Below are 21,770 nucleotides of genomic sequence, written 5' to 3' on the forward strand. Positions count from 1 at the left end.
CGCATTTATTACGAAAACGTGTTATCCTCTTTCATTTCGAATTTTCTTTAGAAAACAGCAGTCGATAGGTATTACTAATTAACTCCAACATCGCCTTTGAATGTCAACGAGAGAACTCGCAAATGCACAAAGTGAGAAAACTATACCGTACCGAAGATGATCCATCGCATTTTGTTGCAAACGTTTCAGTTTTCTTATTCAAACAGCGTCACGTATTCCAACTTAACGTATGATGAAAACACACTTCAAGCGCGAGTAGAGAAATTATACCTTTCTCGCTATGAATTTTCATAATAGTCTTTCCGTAATTTAACCAGACGCGAAAAAATATAAACTAACCTCTGAAATCAATTAAGCACTGCGATATCTCGAGGTGTATCCCATTCTTATTTAATTGCACTATTTAGCCTCAAAATTAAGCGGTCGTTTAATAGGCCTTAATTTTTAACGAGTTAACAACCGTTATCGGACACGTTATTTACGCATTTATTACGAAAAATTGTTCTCTTTCATTTCGAATTTTCTTTACGGAACATCTGTCGACGGATATTACTAATCGACTCCGACATCGCCTTCGATTGTCGACGAGAGAAATCGCTAGCGCACATAGCGAGGAAATGATGCTAAAGGTAATCGATCGCATGCAATATAATCGCTGGGGTATATAAATATCGGTAACGGAAAAAATCGCGCGCGCTTAATCGCTCGTAATAACGGATGCGCCAGTGATAGGGTTCTCGCTGTAACCGAAGTACGATACACAGTTTAATATAGGAATTTTGAAGGGACAGAAAAACGTCGTCGCTATAACGGATTTCTCGTTATGTGCCGTACTCACTATAGCGGACTTCTACTGTATGTAAAGATTGTTCGTTACAAGGATTATGTCCAGATAGAGGAGGTGACCAATACTAAAGAAGTACGGTATTAAAATTTATTTATGATAACAACACATTTACAATAAGATACAAAAGTTAAAAACTAGAAAAGTGACTGGAATTGATAAGATTTCTTGGGATATTCTAAAGACAATGGGTTGGGATTTGGTACCATATTTGAAGTACTTATTGGATTATTCTTTGCATGAAGAAGCTATATCAATTGAATGGAGAGTTGCTATAGTAGCACATGTGTATAAAGGAAAGGGTGATAGACATGGAGCTGAAAATTACAGACCAGTCAATTTGGCATGCATTGCATGTAAGCTTTGGGAAAGCATTCTTTCTGATTTTATTAGACATGCTTGCAAAATTAATAACTGGTTCGATAGAAGGCAGTTTGGGTTTAGGAAAGGTTATTCCTCTGAAGCTCAGCTTGTAGGATTCCAGCAAGATACAGCAGATATCTTGGATTCAGGAGGTCAAATGGTTTGTATCATGATTGACCTGTCTAAGGCACTTGATAGGGTGGATCATGGGAGACTACTAGTAAAAATGTGTGCAGTTGGTCTAGACAAAAGACTGGCTGAATTGGTTGCTATATCGAAAATAGATTTCAGGGAATTAGAGTAGGCAAGGCTTTATCTGACCCTATAATAATTAAGTGGGGAATTCCCCAAGGCAGTATTATTGGACATTTATATTTTCTTGTATATATAAATTATACGAGTAAAGAAGTGGAATCAGAGATAAGGCTTTTTGCAGATGATGTTATTCTCTATAGAGTAATACATAAGTTACAAGCTTGTGAGCAACTGCAAAATGACCTTGATAATGTTGTGAGATGGACAGTATGCAATGGTGTGATGATAAATGGGGTAGAAAGGTTGTGAGTTTCACAAATAGGAAAAGTTCACTCAGTTTTAATTACTGCATTGGTGGGGTGAATGTTCCTTAAGGGAATCATTGTAAGTACCTAGGTGTTTATGGGTGAAAGTTCCTTATGGGAATCATTGTAAGTACCTAGGTGTTCATATAAGGAAAGATCTTCAATGATGTAATTACATAGATGGGATTGTAAATAAAGGGTACAGATGTCTGCACATGGTTATAAGGGTGTTTAGGGATTGTAATAAGGATGTAAAGGAGAGGGCATATAAGTCCCCAACTAGAGTATGGTTCCAGTGTATGGGACCCTCACCACGATTACTTGATTCATGAACTAGAAAAAATCTAGAGAAAAACAGTTCGATATGTTCTGAGTGATTTCTGACAAAAGAGTAGGGTTACGAAAGGGTTGCAAAGTTTGTACTGGGAAGTCTTGGGTGAAACTAGACGAGCTGCTTGACTAAGTGGTATGTTCTTTGCTGTCAGTGGAGAGATGGTGTGGAATAACATTAGTAGACGAATAAGTTTGACTGGTATCTTTAATAGTAGGAAAGACCACAATTTGAAGATAAATTTGGAATTCAAGTGAACAAATTGGGGCAAATATTTGTTTATAGAAAGGGGAGTGAGGGACTGGAATAACTTACCAACGGAGATGTTGAATAAGGTTCCAATTTCTTTGAAATCATTCAAGAAAAGTCTAGGAAAACAACAGATAGGTTATATGCCACCTGGGCAACTGCCCTAAGTGCAGATCAGTAGTGATTTATTGATTAAATTATATATATGTAAATATAAATAAATGGCCATGTACCTTACTTCCACAAAATAAATGTAGAAACAACAAAATAAAGCATTAGTATGATTAGAAGAAATTCTACTATAATATTACTGCAAAACGTAAATCGCAGTTTTTTTATTTGCCTGCGTGTTCTGATATAACACTACCCCACGCATGTTCTGGAGGGTTAAGAAGAGGAGAATGTTGGCGATACCCAAGTGTTCAGGGTAAACTCCAGTGCATGGGCGCCCATATGACAGTTTCTAGAGGGGGGCCCAGACCTAGGGGTACGTAGTACTTTTAATATTTTGGAAGATAAATGGCTATTTGTATTCTGCGGTAGAATAACCCACGGTATCCCCTGCCTGTTGGTGGTGGACAGTACTACCGCTTTTATGTAATACTTACTTTTAAATCATTTTCTTGAAAGGAAAACACGTGACTACACCAGATGTTTGCCTTTCCCTGAGAGCTAGAGGGGGCTGTGGCCCCACCTTGCCCCCGGGTATGGGCACCCTGTGTAAAGTACAGTATAAATGTCTAAATTAAACCTAATAGGTTGATGAGGAGTGGGGGCTTCTTATATATGTTAATAGGAGATTTGATCACAGCAAGGAGAGGTACTTTTCCTATGTTTAAGAAAAATTTCTTGTGGTGTGTTGGAAACATTTAGTGGGTTGGGAGTAGTCTACTTGGGGTAAGTGGAGAATTGAGGGTTGATGTTCTAGGAGGTCAGAGGGGGCATGACTATTAATGGTGTGTTTGTCAGAGTGAGCAAAATTAGGAGCATGGGGTGGGAAAAGAGCTGTTTGTAACGATCTGTGAATAGGTCAGGTTTTTCTTTGTTATTAGTCAGTTGATTGGAGGGATGTACACTTATGAGCAATTGAATTAGAGATAAGTGTGGCTTTGGTGAAATGGCTCTGTATTCGGCCCAGTGAATATAATAGTACAGCATGACATATGACTTTGATGTTATATCAGGCCTCATACTGGCCATATGAGTAACAGTGAAGCACAGAGTGGGTAAGGTATGATATTTTAGCACTATTCATAGCGGCCAGATTGTTGGCTCCAGGCGCATAGCATATTTCATCTCTGAACTGAGGCAGGCACTGAGCTTTCCACTGGCTACCATGTCAAGAGGAAGTAGGCCTACTTGGATACACAAAAAATCACCACCACCAGGGTCAACTCGCATGCTGTAAAACGTGTTGATTTCAGGGCTCCCCGTTGGCTAACATGGGTGCTAGGAGCAAGCAGATGGGCCACAGTGCAGCAGATCAATTGCAAATTTAATGCTAGATAAAAGCAAGGTTTGAGCTGCTGTACCATCCAGTACCATTTCCTCTAATGAGGTACAGAAGTCACTGTCTCACTACAGACCATTCCTCACTGCACATCTTAAGGCACAAAGACTGAGCTGGGCAAAGGAACATTGCCATTGAACTCTTGATGCATAGTAAAAGATCACCTGGGACAGATGAGTCGAGGAACCAGTTGGTACAAGCTGACAGCAGGGTGTGCATGTGTAGCCGAGCGCATGAGGTGATGGATCACTCTTGCCAGCAGGGTAGAGTTCAAGCTTGTGGTGGTGGTATGGTCATGTGGACCTAAACCTGCAGCAAGCTTATTCACTCACTTATCACACCCGAATTGTGGGCAGTTGCTTGATGATGGTGATGATGATGATGCTTGTTGTTTAAAGGGGCCTAACATTTAAGTCATTGGCTCCACCAGTTGCCCTGATTAACACTCCATGGGTAGGAGGATGCTTGCCTAGCACCCAAGTTCATCTGACCTCAGTCGTAATGAGCACATCTGGGATGGTGTCAAGAGGGATGTATGCATTCTGGACGTTGTTCCAACAAATCTCTGTACATTATTGGAGAATGTGCAGTGATTGTGGATCAAGATGGCTTCCCATTGCTCCCAGTGTTTTGTCGAGTCCATGCCAGCCCGCGTCAACACGATCATAAGACCCAAAGGTGGTCCCACATGCTACCTGCGAGGTATCTCTAACTCAATTGCTTATCAGTGTAATATGCAGTAGGTAGGGAGTGGAGTGTCTGTCTTGGTGAGGTGTGGAAGGTGTTCCAATGGTTTTGGTTTATGGTAGTCAGCTAGTTTGTTGAATTTTATCAGTTTACGCTTAATAATCTTTATACAAGAATAAGCGTGACGTAGTGTGCGATGATGTTGCTGTAGAGGGTTCGGGGATGGAGGGTGTCTATGAGTAAATCATTGATTGTACCTCCGCACTTGTCCCAGTTTATGAGAAAAAACATCTAGTGGGTAGAAGTTGGGTGTGGAGTGGGGGTTTGTCATGTGTAGGAGAGAAGTACTGAGAGAGTAATGAGGGTAGGGATGTGGTCACTACCAATAGATACAAGCTATTGAATGGTTAGTGGGATAGCTAAAGCGGATGATAGGATAAGGATCTTGGGGGTTGTATTGTGTAATGGTAAGACGGGGAAGAGGAGAGGTAGGCATATGCCTCCAAGATGAGCATATAAGTTATTAAATTCAACAAGTTGAAGTAGAGTATATGCATTTATGTTAATATCCGCTAATAATTGTTAAATTTGGAATCTATGAACTTAAAAAAAATTGATGGTATAGATTGTTTGGAAAGTAGGCAGAGCAGCTAAAGCTATTGCTTTGAGGGGATAAGGATATCTAAGATGAGATATTCACTGAAATTATTTGTAAAAGCAAAATTATATTGAATTATTGTGAGTTACTTTCTGACACTATTTCTTACGCTGCTCTGAGCTTGGTTGGGGCGGTCGCCTCAAAATAAGTCATACCGGTAAGAACTAAATTGTGGTGCTTGCTTTGGTGTCAGAAATGTCTCATTAAAAATGAAAACATATGAGCATACAGGGAAAGGGAAGTATCAAGTAATGACAGGTTTTAGTTTAAAGAATGGATGTTAACATTATATATTTTCATTATGTTAATGTATGAATGGGATAGTACTCGGGGGAAAAATGCAAAATGCATTTTATTCTCCCAATACTCTATGTCTACGAGAGTATTGAGAATTAACCTGGCCACTAGCTGAATTTTTGAAAAGACACAAGGGCAATGGAATGGAAGGACATTCTAGAGTCCCACTGTCATAAAATGAATTATATTCTCAGAACTTTGGGCAGGAAGGGAGGGAGAGAAAGTGCAGGTGGGAAGGTCTTGTGAGGAAACTGGGATAATGGTTGGGCTTTGAGGGGTCTGGTGCAGGTTTAATCTTACATCTGTAGCTAAATTCTGGGTGGGACAGACTGCAATTTTACATTTGTGGGATGATTTCTTAGTTAAGATGCTCCTGACTACTGCGAGTAGCACATATTTCTGGTTGCACGAATGGTGTGCCAGGCAGATGGTCATATCACTGGTACCTGTTGCAGTGGGTTTTGTGTGGTGCTAACATTATGGTTCAACCATCTGATGCCCAGCGAAGAGCACGGCACCATCTGAGACTGGAACGTTCGGTCTCTGGACAAGATCTGGATGAGGTTGGTGGGACCCTGGGCATTGCCGATCCAGATAACACAGTAGAAGTGATTCCCATCCATCTGAAGCTGGGCAACCACCTCATCATCGGTGTAGTCCTCATCCACTCCATAGGTGAACACGGACAGGATCGGGACAGGTCTTGAAGGCGGTTCTGAGCATCTGGCTAGGTGCTCTTTGGTGAGATTACTGGCCTTCGCACATAGGCCCATTTGGTGGATCTCAATGTCAGTGGTAAAATGGTAGAAGAATGGTTTACTAATTTTGATGCTTAATCCTCCGTCTTGTGTTCTTTGGAGCTCCATGTTATATTCTTAGAGATTTGGTGTGTAGCATGCAATTCATTGATATATGAGGTGAGTATTGGCTTTGAATGGGTCGGTGTTGAATAATGTGACCATGAAGAAATTGGTCTATATGCCATGCGATGACTGGCATTGAAGACACTACGACTCCTGGCATGAACCAGAAGGGCTGGATTACTTGCTCCCTGCGGGTAACTACGTTCATTTACAGGCACGTACATAACTGAAGCTGATGATGGTCTGGCTGTTTGATAGTTGGTGGGTACGTTACCCAATGATGACATTCTCAGGCAGGGCAGTGGGGTACCAAGTCATCCGCCATATGTGTAGGGTGACATGCATGTTGAGCCAGTATAGGTAGATCCAAAAGTGAGTGGTAGTGATGGGTTGGCACACCTATTCTTCCGGCCTCCGTCCAGACTGGGGGTTGCCATCTTGACTCATCTCTTTGGTTGTTTGGGCTGCTCAAAGCTGAAATACGTAGCTGGAGATCGTTGCGCAGTTTGGCTTGGGGAACATTGCCAGCTCATCTTGGAGGTTGGTCAGCTTACGTAACTTCCTCTCTGGATGGTGAAGTAAATTTGCTATAGATCTTTCCTCTGGTCTCTGCTCATGAAATGTAATTAGAGGATTCCATCCTGGGTTCCTGGTTCCGCTTTTCAATCCCGTAGTTCTTGGGATTAAGATTTCTTGATCCCAGGATTTTTGGGATTGACATCATTTTTAAAAATTTGCAGAATAGACTGCTTGAAGCGAAACCCTCAGTGCATTATTTATGTGTCTTTTCGGTATGTAAATGCCTGTTCTCATTTAGCGCATGACTGTATGTTCATCCCCTATGTGCGTGAAGGTCTGACCACAACGCGTGCATTAGTACATTTCCTCTCCCGCCTGAGTGAGATGAGTGAATACCTAACCGCACTTGATGCATAAGGCGAGGGTTTCTCTTCAAGGTGTAACTTCCTGCTGGATGCGCTGGTAGTGCTACAGTCAAGTTGCTTAACTGTTCAACAGACCGGCATGTAAATCTAGTGTGCTACGTACCTTACTGAGATTTGTTTTGCCAGCTGATTTTAGTAGCGTTTGCGCCAGCAGATTGAGAGGTTGTTTGTGAAAACCTGCGCTTCTTTATACGTGAGTTGTTTATTGTTTTTAGTTAACTTGTAATTAGTACATACTTGAAATAATGGATATCAATAACAAACGAATATAATTCCTGCAGTTCTGAGAAGTTATGTTTATATTGCACTAATGTAGTTTTTTTCTCTTTAAAGGTATTTATGACCGACTATAGTGATTATGTCTCTATCTAAAGTAAGTTTTTACGTCAAACATAAAAAAGACGGAGATGCAACGTCGGTGTGGAGCCATTTCTTGGTCGCTAAAGATAGCAAAACAGCGCAGTGTAAATACTGCCCGGCTATTTTAAAAATCTTAGGAGGGTCTACCAAAAGCCTACACACTCATCTTTCAACCAAACATGGCAAAAAATTTATTACTGCAGGGCTGTCCTCATCAACTAGCCAAAGTGGTGAAGAACCACCGGCATTGAAGAGAAAACATAGTTCACTTGAGGACTTTTTTGTTAAAACTGTTACTTTAGATGATGTTTTAGTGCGAATGACGAACGGCCTTAGATGGCTTTCCTTTTAGTGTCTTTGTAACCTCAAAAGATTTGAGAGCGTTATTATTATCAAAAGGATATTCAGATTTACCAAAAGCTGCTTCAACAGTTCGTAACCGTGTCGTCAATTAGAGCTACAGATTGAAAAGCATATAAAACTGAATTAACTGTTTTAAAAACTGGATGCCAGCGCTTTAGTTTTAGCTTTGATGAACGGACATCGACTTACTGTATAACAACATTTTTTTCTCTATTTGCTTTACGTCGCACCGACACAGATATGGCGACGATGGGGTAGGAAAGGCCTAGGAATGGGAAGGAAGCGGCCGTGGCCTCAATTAAGGTAGCCTACAGCCTCAGCATTTCGTAGTGTGAAAATGGGAAACCATCTTCAGGGCTGCCGGCAGTGGGGTTTAAACCCACTATCTCCCAGATGCAAGCTCACAGCTGCGCACTCCTAACCGCACGGCCAACTCGCCCGGTATAACAAAAGGTACATGAACGTAAATATTCATTCTGAGAAAAAGTTTTGGAGTTCAGGCCTTATTCGTATTGATGCATCTTTGAAGGTGGAAACATTTGTTGATGTTTTCAAAGAGCGTCTTTCTCATTTCGATATTTCACTGGACAGCAAAATCGTGGCAATCGTATCCGACGGTCCAAATGTCATGCTCAAAGTCGGAAAACTTGTCAATGCAGAACACCAAGTTTGTTTAGCTTATGGCATTCACTTAGCCGTTTGCGATTTACTTTATAAAGAAAGTATACCCTGTATACCGGCTTCAGAAAATTAGTCCACTGAGCTGCACGATGTAGACTCAGATGATGATGATGGCGAAGATCTTGAATCAGGATTAGACCTTGAAGAAAGAGAAAATTGCCCGGATTTGACAAATGACCAGAACATCAAGGGTGTAATAAAAGAAGTTTGAAAAGTGCTTCTTATTTTGAAAAGAGCATCCTTGAAGAACGATACAATTCTTCAAAAATATGTGAAGATAGAGCATGGCAAGGAGGTATGTTTACTGCTTGATTGCAAAACCAGATGGAACAGCCTCTACACTATGCTCGAGCGTTTTGCCTTCTTGAAATTTAGCGTCAAAAAGGCGCTTATAGATTTAAATAATCCAGTGCAGTTCGAGCTCATCGATGAAATCATTAAAGTCTTGGCTCAAATCAAATTAACTGTAGAACGCTGTCTCACTGATGCGAATTTATGTACAGCTGATGCTGCCCTTAAGTTTCTTTTTAAGCAGTTAAATGACAATAGCTCCGAGTTGGCTTCAAAATTCAAGATACATTTACAAAAGTGCATGAAAGATCGCCGAAGAAATGAGTTGAGTGGCGTATTATGCTACCTACAAAATCCTCATAGTGACAATGTGGCATTGGCGTTCGATGATGAAATAAAGCGTACATTTTCAAGTCTGAGCAAAGTCCTGATAAAAACCAGATTGTTTCTTTAGTTGAGAGATTAAATGGCAAAAAAAATGACAAAGAGGAAGAACAAAGTATGCAAGTCGAGCCTACAAATACAAAAAAAAAAGTGATTTGACGCTCAAAGGAAAGCTTCAGCAGGAAATAGAAAACAGCATGAAAATTATGTCTTCTGAAGCATTAAATGAATATGAATTTTCCAGAATTGTTAAGAAGGAAATGAACCTATACGAGTCTTCAAATTATACTCAGAGCTATAACCTAGAGCAGGCTTATAAGTATTTACTAACGATCCCTCCAACTTCCATCGAACCTGCACGTGCTTTCTCAGCAGCTGCATATATGTGCAACAAATTGAGAAGCAGGCTTGGTGATGAGACAGTGGACGCTTTGTTATTTCTGAGATCATATTTTTGCAATTCAAATTAGAATGTTCCTGTTAAATTAGTTTTATTTATATTTACGAGAAATGTGAAATGTGACTGATTAATATTATTCTTAAATACCTTTTGCTAAGAAACTTTCTACCTACCGGTACCTATTATGTTGTTACATGAAAGTCGTCTATTTAATCTATGTTTAGAGAGATTGTTGTTAATTTCCCAAGTTTCTTGCCTAGTTTGTTACATCAGCGGCTTTTTTAAAAATTTATGTAAGTTTAAAGAGATCTCACTTGGGAAAGAATAATTTTAACATGGAGACTGAGTGATTTTAAGTCTGGTTAGTCTGACTCTAAGTCTGATTAGTTAGTGTGATTAGATTAGCTAGGTGTATACCGTAAAATATGTTGATTTTGTCTAAATTTCGATTTGCTGATTAAACAGCTGATTTCTGTAAGATTTTCTTATGTTTTATTTGTAACCTTCAATCCCAGGATAATCCCGGGATGCTGGGACTGACCAAGTGGAATCTCGAAATCATCAGCAATAAGGGCCGGGATCAAAATCCGTAATGTAATTCTTAAGTGGCACCACACTGTCTCCACTGCCATTAGTACATTTGAAGAATACCGTAGTCATGACGAGGCAAAGCAAGAAAGTTGAAAGCTCCACCAGATTCAGCTGAGGTCTCCAACATCTATTCATTGCAACTTACATGGATGCTGGTTTCATGCTAAAATCGGCTTATTTCATCATCAAAAAGCATGTTTATAAACTAGACTGAGTACAAAGAAGGTTGCTGGAGGAAGATGAGTCACAGCCACTGCCGCTAACATCGTCTACTTACATTTTGCACAAAGTTTCTGAATTCTTGAGGTAACAGAACCCACTCCACATTCAGAACTGTCTTTAGTTGGACATTTTTTGGTTAGTGCTGGTGTGTATCCCTCCAGGCATGCCACGTGTTTTCTGCTGAATTGAGATTTAGGAAGCAGGCAGATCATTTCATCTTCCAAATGAGCTTACTTTGAGCAGGTTATCACTATCAGTAGTGTGAAATGGGCTGTTGATCATTTCTTTAAATACAGGTCAGTGGTACCATTGCTACACCCACATATGGACAGATTACCTCTTTAGAGCAGTGCTCACCAGTTCCAGTTTCTGGAGCTTGGCATGTCCACCCAGAAAAATGCCTCTTCAAGAGAGAACACCTCAACCAGCATGTGGAAGTCTTAATGATACGGTGCTACTAGATTGGCTGACACTGAGCTCAATAGCTCGAACCCAACTGTCGGCTGCCCTGAAGATGGTTTTCCATAGTTTCCCATTTTCACACCAGGCAAATGCTAGGGCTGTACCTTAATTAAGGCCACAGCCATTTCCTTCCTATTCCTAGGCCTTTCCTATCCCATCATCGCCATAAGACCTATCTGTGTCGGTGCGACGTAAAACAAATAGCAAAAAAATAGATTGGCTGACATCCAGTATCACTACTACTGAGCTCGATAGGTACAGTCACTTAAGTGCAGCCAGTATCCAGTATTTGGGGGATAATGAGTTAGAACCTTACTGTCGGCAGCCCTGAAGATGGTTTTCCATGGTTTCCCATTTTCACACCAAGCAATTGCTGGGGCTGTACCTTAATTAAGGCCACAGACGCTTCCTTCCCACTCATAGCCCTTTCCTCTCTCATCGTTGCCATAAGACCTATCTGTTTCGGTGAAACGTAAAGCAACTTTCAACAAAAAAAGTATTACTACTACTCACAATGTAGAAGATAACTTTTTCCATTGCTCTTCTATCCATCTCTTATGATCTGTGTTGTTTGCCATAATAAACCATTCTGAGATGAGTCCTGTTCGATGCTAGATGCTCTCTTATGACATCGCTGGTAAATACTCTACTAAAAAAAGTAACTTAAAAAGTAAGAATTCTGTGGAAGCCTGGTTAAATGCAGTCCAATTCACAGCAGATTTGGATTGAACATGGTACAAAATATGACCCCGAAGAAATAATCATCAATAAAATTCACATTTTTAAAATATAGTAATGAACTGCATAGAGGGATTCTACATTACAGTCTATAACGGTTACCAACTCTGTGCTAAACAGAACTTCAATGGTTGACTGGATGGGGTTTAAAAACTGTGTGCCTCTCTATTCACAGAAATAATAGGACGTGACTTATTAGCCAAGCTTTTGTGTACACAGGGGAAAGTGTCGAACATTCTTATATTTGGTGATAGCCAGGCGAGGGGAATTGCGGAGAAAATGGTCAATGAAGATATTGCAGCATCAGCAGTCATCTATCCTGGGGACCCAATGAAGAAGGTATTGGAAAACATGGAGCAGGCGGCAAGAAATCTCGGAAGTCGTGATGCAGTAGTGATCATCGGCTGGACGAACGACATAGCTCACAACGACGCTAAGAATGTTACTTCTGAACTTAAATGTACACTAGGTAAGCTGACTCACACTAACATCTTCGTAGTGAACGTACCCCACAGGCATGATTTGATTAGAGACTCATGTGTGAACATTGAAGTGGACAAAGCTAATACAGATATGGTTAAAATTTGTAAACATTTTCGTAATACACAGGTAATTGATAGCAGCAGTTTTGAGAGACACTGTTACACAAAGCATGGCCTTCATCTAAACAATTCAGGTAAACGAAAGATAGCAAATATTGTTCTAGATTTTATTAATCATAAGATATGTACTGTAAAAAAGGCAACTCCCTTGAGTTATAATACTGACCAGGAAAAAAGTCAAGTTTTAGGGAGGAAGGGGGTCTGAGATTGCTCTTGGTAAACTGTCAGAGTGTAGTAAATAAACAATTAAAATTCAGTACATTGATGGAATCTTATGAGACTGATGTGGTGATAGGAGTGGAATCGTGGTTGAGAGACGGGGTGGGTAATAGAGAAGTATTTCCAGAAGGGTGCACAGTCCATCATAGAGACCGAGGAGATAAAAAGGGAGGAGGGGTGTTTATTCTGGCGAAGGAAACTTATTGTTCACATGAATGGTTTACCGATGAAAGGGATGAAATATTAGGGATAAAATTAATTTGTGATAATAAGAAGGAGGTGGGAATTATAGGAACATACAGGCATGGAAGAGAGGAAACAGACATGGAAATATTTGAGAAAATAATACATTATACTCATAAAAACAATAATAATGATGTGGTAATAATTGGGGGAGATCTAAACTTGCCTGACGTTGAATGGAATGGAGCTGCAAAAGAAGCCCATGAACAGAAACTGGCAAATAAGTTAATTTGGGAGGGAGGATTTACACAAGTAGTACAAGAACCGACTCATCTCAATAACTTACTAGATGTATTCTTGGTTAAACCATGGGAAATTGTTGATAAAACTGAGGTAATTGAAGGAATAGGTGACCATGAGGCTGTAATAATGGATGTAGGACTGGTACCAAAAAGGCTTAATAAGAGGATCACACAAGACAAGAAATTGTACAGAAAAACTAAAGTTGATGAATTTGGGACTTACCTTAAATCACAATTCAGTTGTTGGATAAGTGAAGGGAGTAATGTGGATACACTTTGGGCTAAATTCAAAGGAATCGTTTGGGAAGGAGAGAAGAGATTTGTACCTGTTAAGAAGGGTAAAATGACCTCAGACCCTGTTTATTATACAAGGGAAATAAGAAAATTAAAAAGAAAATGTAGAATAGTAAACAGGAAAATCAAAGGAGGTAGGGAGAGTAGAGAAAGTAGAAAACAGTTAATGAGGGAACTGAATAGAGTGAAAAAGGAAGCAAAAGATAATTATATGAATGGCATTCTTCAAGAGCGTAATGTCCACAAAGGGAAATGGAAAAAGCTGTATTCATATATCAGGAATAAAAAAGGAAAAGGAATCCAAATTCCTACAATGGTGGGAGAAGGGGGTGAACACTATTTAACAGATACTGAGAAAGCAAACCTCTTTAGTAGGGAATTCAGAGATTCAGTAGATGATTGTCAGGAATCGGAAACCAAAATAGAAGATACAGAGGGAGAGACACAGAGGGAAACAAGAAGCTTCTCATTCACAAATGAAGATATTTTCAGAGAAATCCAACTGCTTCAGCAAGGAAAAGCAGCAGGAAATGATCAAATTACTGGGGAGGTGATAAAGACAATGGGGTGGTACATAGTGCCTTATTTAAAATTTCTCTTTGACTATGTCATAAATAATAGTGTAATACCAAAGGAATGGAAGGAATCTATAATAATACCAATTTATAAAGGAAAGGGTGATAAAAGGAAACCAGAGAACTACAGACAAATCAGCCTGACCAGTATAGTTTGTAAAATACTCGAGAGTTTAATATCAAAGTACATCAGAGGGATATGTGATGATAAAAATTGGTTCATGAGGAGCCAGTATGGATTTAGAAAGAAATTTTCTTGTGAGGCACAACTGGTGGGATTTCAGCAGGACATATCAGATCAGTTGGCTTCAGGAGGCCAGTTAGATTGCATAGCCATAGATCTTTCCAAAGCCTTTGATAGAGTGGAACATGGAATATTGTTAAAGAAATTGGAGGGAATAGGATTGGACGTAAGGGTTACACGTTCGATAAAAACATTTCTATATTCAAGGGTTCAGAAAGTCAAAGTAGGAATTAACGTATCGCGGGAAGAGAAAGTTTGGAAATGGAATTGGACAGGGTAGTATAATCGGTCCGTTACTTTTCCTAATACACGTAAATGATTTAGGGAACAACATAACATCAAAATAAGATTGTATACAGATGACACAATTGTTTATAGGGAAATAAAGACCATTGAGGATTGTTCATAATTACAAAGGGACCTTGAGAGTATCCAACAATGGGTTGAAGGGAATAACATGAAGGTTAATGGAGGCAAATCAACTGTTACAACATTTACAAACAGGAGTTTTAAAACTGAATTTGAGTATACTTTGGATGGGGCAGTTATCCCAAAAGATGGCAAGTGCAAATACTTAGGTGTAAGATTTGAAAGTAATTTGCACTGGAAGGGTCATGTGGATGACATTGTTGGGAAAGCATACAGATCGTTACATGTCATAATGAGGTTACTTAAAGGATGCAACAAAGAATTAAAAGAGAAAAGTTACTTAAGTATGGTTCGTCCATTTTTGGAATATGCAAACAGTGTTTGGGATCCTCACCAAGAATACCTAATAAAAGAAATAGATAGTGTGCAGAGGAAAGCAGCAAGATTTGTAACAGGAGATTTCAGGAGAAAGAGTAGTGTATCAGAAATGTTAAAGGAACTAGGGTGGGAAACTTTAAGTAAGAGAAGGGAGAAAACTAGACTTATAGGATTATATAGAGCCTATACAAGAGAAGAAGCATGGGGAGATATCCGTGAGAGGCTTCAGTTGGAAAATAATTATATCGGCAGGACTGACCACAAATATAAAATTAGAAGGAATTTTAGCCGAAGCGATTGGGGTAAATTTTCATTCATTGTGAAGGGTGTGAAGGAGTGGAACAGTTTACCAGGGGTAGTGTTTGATCCTTTTCCAAAATCTGTACAGATATTCAAGAAGAGAATAAACAGCAACAGAGAAAATAAATGAAATGTTAGAGGGCATTCGACCAGTGCAGGTTAATGTAAATAAAAAATGTGTGTGAATAAATTAATTCTATCCCCTGGTCTAAGGAGTTTGGACAGCCAAAGTAGGGGACTGCCTGTAGGGGTGAAGTACAGTGGGGACTTCGAGGGCCCTGGGACCGCTACGGTAGCTGTGAAGGCCCATCAGGAACTCTGAAAAGTGGTGGTAAAAGGGGCTCTGGTTAAGACGCAACAGGTCGTTAAGCTACTTAGGTTCCAGAATGGGTAAAGAAAAGAAAAAGTAAATAAATGCAATGTAAATTTTAATCTTATACCAGTTGTATAGTATCATTTGAAGTAATTCCACATACTGTTTATCAGTTGAATATATTTGTAAGTTGTACAGGAGATATTATATGTACAATTTTGTAAACAATGTAAATTTATTAAGGATGAGCTGTGTGATTAATAGAAAAAATTGTTAGCGTAAATTATATAATATTGTATTATAGGAAAATTTTGTTCTCTTGTTAATTTAATATTTAGTGCTTGACAATAATGTATTTTAGTGTACCATTTGCCACCGAGGTAGACACCTCATTTGCAAATAAAGAGATTATGATTTTTTCAAGTTAAGATGACCTTATCCCTTCCCCCTCAACAGCTTGAATATGTTTGCCTGAATCCGTGCTTGCAAAACAAGTAACCATATTGGATTTTAGCTTTTGTCAGACAATATCCTAGTTAAGTCTTAAATTTGGTGCAGGTCTTGTGATGTCATAAAAAAGAAAAGCATACTCTGTGAAAGGTAAATTGAACATAATCGATTGTGTGAAGAATGGAATGTCGAATATATGTAATTTATGTGCAGTGTCTTTTATAAAATTGTGTTGCCTTTAGGCCTCTACTTTTACCCAATCTTCTGTTGCTCTATACATCATTTTCCATTTACTGTGATTAAGCTATATTGCGGGGTAGAGCATGTCCCCCAACAACTGCTTTAACCCCTTCAGACCCAGTGTCCATTACAATAGACACAGCATATTCCCTCTTATAATTGAAATGAAATGGCTTCAGCAGTGTTTTTGACTATTTGTCCATCTCACTTCACATGTATACTCAACATATATATAGTGCTGCAGCCAGTGTTGGCAGCTGGAACTGCAGGAATAAATATTCTGTACAAGAAGGCTGCCCCTTCCAGAGGCAATGAAGGTATGCTATGTTTATCTTTCTATTCTGAGTACTTAAATCATCTAGATCTTCTTTTGTTTTATCCGTATTTAAGCTAGGAATATATAAAAATGCATTTGGTTGTAATTCCTCATTTGCTTCACTACTTGAGAATATATGGTGAGTTGTCAAAATATGATGTCCACTATAATGGACATTACGTCTCGATTGTTGCTGTCACTGTGGCAGGCACATAACCTTACATTTACTGTTCAGGTGTTATTTTATGTAACTTACTATCGTCAGAGTATCATTGTGTTATGTTATACTTTACAGTCATTCGGTGAATGATACATTCTTGTTTGAACAATGCATAATTACATGTTTTGTTAACTTTTTTGTGACTAGCATGAGTTTTGATAAGTTTGTTGTGCATATATTTTATCACTAAATTTTTATGCTGTTCGACTTCAAAAGACGACTTTGCTCATCACTAAATTTTTATGCTGTTCGACTTCAAAAGACGACTTTGCTGCCTTTAACAATAAAAATAACAATGTGGTTGCATTGTTTCAGAATAATACAATCCTTCACCTCCATCAGGAGCAGAAAAATTTCTTGACCTGTTGGAAGATGGTATCCTATCAGATTTGGATGTACCGGTATTAGAAAGTGATCAGAGAAGCAAGCAAGAAAGAGAGAGGCTATAATGACTAGGTGACAAGCCAGGATGGAAACACTGCGCTGTGCAAGAGGGTTGATAACAGATTTGTAGTACTGGCAATCAATCAATCAATCAATACTGATCTGCATTTAGGGCAGTCGCTCAGGTGGCAGATTCCCTATCTGTTGCTTTCCTAGCCTTTTCCGAAATGATTTCAAAGAAATTGGAAATTTATTGAACATCTCCCTTGGTAAGTTATTCCAATCCCTAACTCCCCTTCCTATAAATGAATATTTGCCCCAGTTTGTCCTCTTGAATTCCAACTTTATCTTCATATTGTGATCGTTCCTACTTTTATAGACGCCATTCAAACCTATTCGTCTACTAATGTCATTCCACGCCATCTCTCCGCTGACAGCTCGGAACATACCACTTAGTCGAGCAGCTCTTCTTCTTTCTCTCAATTCTTCCCAACCCAAACATTGCAACATTTTTGTAACGCTACTCTTTTGTCGGAAATCACCCAGAACAAATCGAGCTGCTTTTCTTTGGATTTTTTCCAGTTCTTGAATCAGGTAATCCTGGTGAGGGTCCCATGCACTGGAACCATACTTTAGTTGGGGTCTTACCAGAGACTTATATGCACTCTCCTTCACATCCTTACTACAACCCCTAAACACCCTCATAACCATGTGCAGAGATCGGTACCCTTTATTTACAATCCCATTTATGTGATTACCCCAGTGAAGATCTTTCCTTATATTAACACCTAGATACTTACAATGATCCCCAAAAGGAACTTTCACCCCATCAACGCAGTAATTAAAACTGAGAGGACTTCTCCTATTTGTGAAACTCACAACCTGACTTTTAGTCCCGTTTATCAACATACCATTGCCTGCTGTCCATCTCACAACATTTTCGAGGTCACGTTGCAGTTGCTCACAATCTTGTAACTTATTTATCACTCTATAGAGAATAACATCATCCGCAAAAAGCCTTACCTCCGATTCCACTCCTTTACTCATATCATTTATATATATAAGAAAACATAAAGGTCCGATAACACTGCCCTGAGGAACTCCCCTCTCAACTATTACAGGGTCAGACAAAGCTTCACCTACTCTAATTCTCTGAGATCTATTTTCTAGAAATATAGCAACCCATTCAGTCACTCTTTTGTCTAGTCCAATTGCACTCATTTTTGCCAGTAGTCTCCCATGATCCACCCTATCAAATGCTTTAGACATGTCAATCGCGATACAGTCCATTTGACCTCCAGAATCCAAGATATCTGCTATATCTTGCTGGAATCCTACAAGTTGAGCTTCAGTGGAATAACCTTTCCTAAAACCGAACTGCCTTCTATCGAACCAGTTATAAATTTCACAAACATGTCTAATATAATAAGAAAGAATGCCTTCCCAAAGCTTACATACAATGCATGTCTAACTTACTGGCCTGTAATTTTCAGCTTTATGTCTATCACCCTTTCCTTTATACACAGGGGCTACTATAGCAACTCTCCATTCATCTGGTATAGCTCCTTCGGCCAAACAATAATCAAATAAGTACTTCAGATATGGTACTATATCCCAACCCATTGTCTTTAGTATATCCCCAGAAATCTGATCAATTCCAGCCGCTTTTCTAGTTTTCAACTTTTGTATCTTATTGTAAATGTCATTGTTATCATACGTAAATTTTATTACTTCTTTGGCCTTAGTCTCTTCCTCTATCTCGACATTATCCTTGTAACCAACAATCTTTACATACTGCTGACTGAATACTTCTGCCTTTTGAAGATCCTCACATACACACTCCCCTTGTTCATTAATTATTCCTGGAATGTCCTTCTTGGAACCTGTTTCTGCCTTAAAATACCTATACATACCCTTCCATTTTTCACTAAAATTTGTATGACTGCCAATTATGCTTGCCATCATGTTATCCTTAGCTGCCTTCTTTGCTAGATTCAATTTTCTAGTAAGTTCCTTCAATTTCTCCTTACTTCCACAGCCATTTCTAACTCTATTTCTTTCCAGTCTGCACCTCCTTTTTAGTCTCGTTATTTCTCTATTATAATAAGGTGGGTCTTTACCATTCCTTACCACCCTTAAAGGTACAAACCTGTTTTTGCATTCCTCAACAATTTCTTTAAACCCATCCCAGAGTCTGTTTACATTTTTATTTACCGTTTTCCACCGATCATAGTTACTTTTTAGAAACTGCCTCATTCCTGCTTTATCAGCCATATGGTACCTAACAGTCCTACTTTCAAGACCTTCCTTTCTATCACATTTATTTTTAACTACCACAAAAACAGCTTCATGATCACTAATACCATCTATTACTTCAGTTTCCCTATAGAGTTCATCTGGTTTTATCAGCACGACATCCAAAATATTTTTCCCTCTGGTTGGTTCCATCACTTTCTGAATCAGCTGTCCTTCCCATATTAACTTATTTGTCATTTGTTGGTCATGCTTCCTGTCGTTCGCATTTCCTTCCCAATTGACATCTGACAAATTCAGATCTCCCGCTACAATCACATTTCTTTCCATGTCGTTTCCCACATAGCTGACTATCCTATCAAATAATTCCGAATCCGCATCAGTGCTACCCTTTCCCGATCTGTACACTCCGAATATATCAAGTTGCCTATTATCTTTAGAAATGAGCCTTACACCTAGAATTTCATGTGTCTCATCTTTAACTTTTTCGTAGCTTACAAATTCTTCTTTCACCAGAATGAAAACTCCCCCTCCCACCTTTCCTATCCTATCTCTACGATACACACTCCAGTGCCGTGAGAAAATTTCTGCATCCATTATATCATTTCTCAGCCATGATTCAACTCCTACTACAATATCTGGTAAATATATATCTATTAAATTACTTAATTCTATTCCTTTTTTTACAACACTTCTACAGTTCAACACTAACAATTTTATGTTATCCCTACTTGATTTCCAGTTCCCTGTTCCCTTATCACCGCTCCCTAGGCCGTCCCGTTTCCCTGAATGTACCTCCCTATTACCCTTCCAAACACATTTCCTAACTTATACGTACCACTGCGGTTTAAATGAAGGCCATCCTAGCGCAGATCCCTTTCTCCTACCCACCCATTAGGATCTAGAAATTTCACTCCCAGTTTCACACATACCCACTCCATAGTCTCATTTAAATCCCCAATCACCCTCCAGTCAGTATCCCTCCTACACAGTATTCCACTAATAACAATCTCCGCTTTCTTGAACTTCACCCGTGCTGCATTTACCAGATCCCACACATCTCCAACTATGTTGGTACTTATATCAGCTTGCCTTACGTTGTTGGTACCAACGTGAAACACTACCACCTTCTCCTTCCCCTCCTCCCTCTCTTCTACTTTCCTCAACATCTGCCTCAAACTTTGTTGGAGTTGGTGAAGAAGATGAGGTACAGAGATGGGACAAGAAATCTAGGAAATACATTATGGTGAGGAGGCAAGAAATTGTTAAGTTTTATAACCATAGCATGGGTGGAGTCGACAAGATGGATCTTCTTGAACTTTACAGAATTTTTATAAAATCAAGGAAATGGACATTGCGCATGTTCTTTCATGTCAATAGCTGGCTTGAATACAAACGTGATTGTGAAAAGAATGGGATCCAATCCAAGAAGATCCTGCAGTTGCTGCATTTTAGAATGAGGATTGGAGAAGCCCTAGTCAAAATGAATAAACGAGCAAATCTCCAAAGACGAGATCGACCCAGCTCTTGTGACATCAAAACTCCGCCATCTGGGAAAAAGCAGAAGGTTGAAGTTCGACCAACTGTTGAGATTCAGGGAGATTTGACAGATCATATGCCCAATTATGATGAGAAAGATGAAGCAGTGCGATGTACGAACACCGGATGCAAAGGGAAAACCCATGCGTATTGTGACAAATATAATGTCCATCCTTGCTTCGTGAAGTAGCGCGACTGCTTCATGTCATTCCACAGGAAAAGTCTTTAGCTTGATGAATCATGAGGAAAAAAGACTTTTAATACATAATAAACCTATGTTATGTATTAAATAATGCCATATTGTGAACTTTGATCAGATAATTTGAATTAAAATAACTTATAATGCAAATCTACTTGTATAGTTATAATCAGTTCAACAGTTACTATTGAGACCATATGTCCACTACAGTGGACATGCCATATTTCCGAATACATTTTTAAAATATTCAAAGAAACATAATTTTTCATTTGTTTGGATTATTTTAAGGGGGAAATTACAACCAAATGATTTTTAGTACCTGTAAAAATAATTCAGGTCTGAAGGGGTTAAATCAAGCTTCTAGTGTACTACAACTATTTTTGTGAACTTTCAGTAATAAAGTCAAAATGAAATGACTTACTTCATTTATAAATTATGAAGGTGTTTAAAATGTGCACTTACAGTTTAATGTAAATGCGAATTCAAAAGCGGATACCGGTATTTCTAATATTCTGGGCTTATTTGGGTTCTTCTCCTTAATTATGCCCATTCCTTCCAAATAAGAAATGGGTCATCATAATCACAAAACCAT

The 21,770-nt window shown here is 39.0% G+C and overlaps 1 protein-coding gene across 2 annotated transcripts in view; it reads right to left on the reverse strand.

Moving 5' to 3' along the window:
* LOC136862927 (endosome/lysosome-associated apoptosis and autophagy regulator family member 2) overlaps window positions 1-21,770 on the reverse strand; it is a 388,733-nt gene that overhangs the window by 245,545 nt on the left and 121,418 nt on the right. The gene's annotated exons all lie outside the window — the stretch shown is intronic.

This window comes from Anabrus simplex, chromosome 2 (assembly GCF_040414725.1).
Source record: "Anabrus simplex isolate iqAnaSimp1 chromosome 2, ASM4041472v1, whole genome shotgun sequence".
Lineage (NCBI taxonomy): Eukaryota > Metazoa > Arthropoda > Insecta > Orthoptera > Tettigoniidae > Anabrus > Anabrus simplex.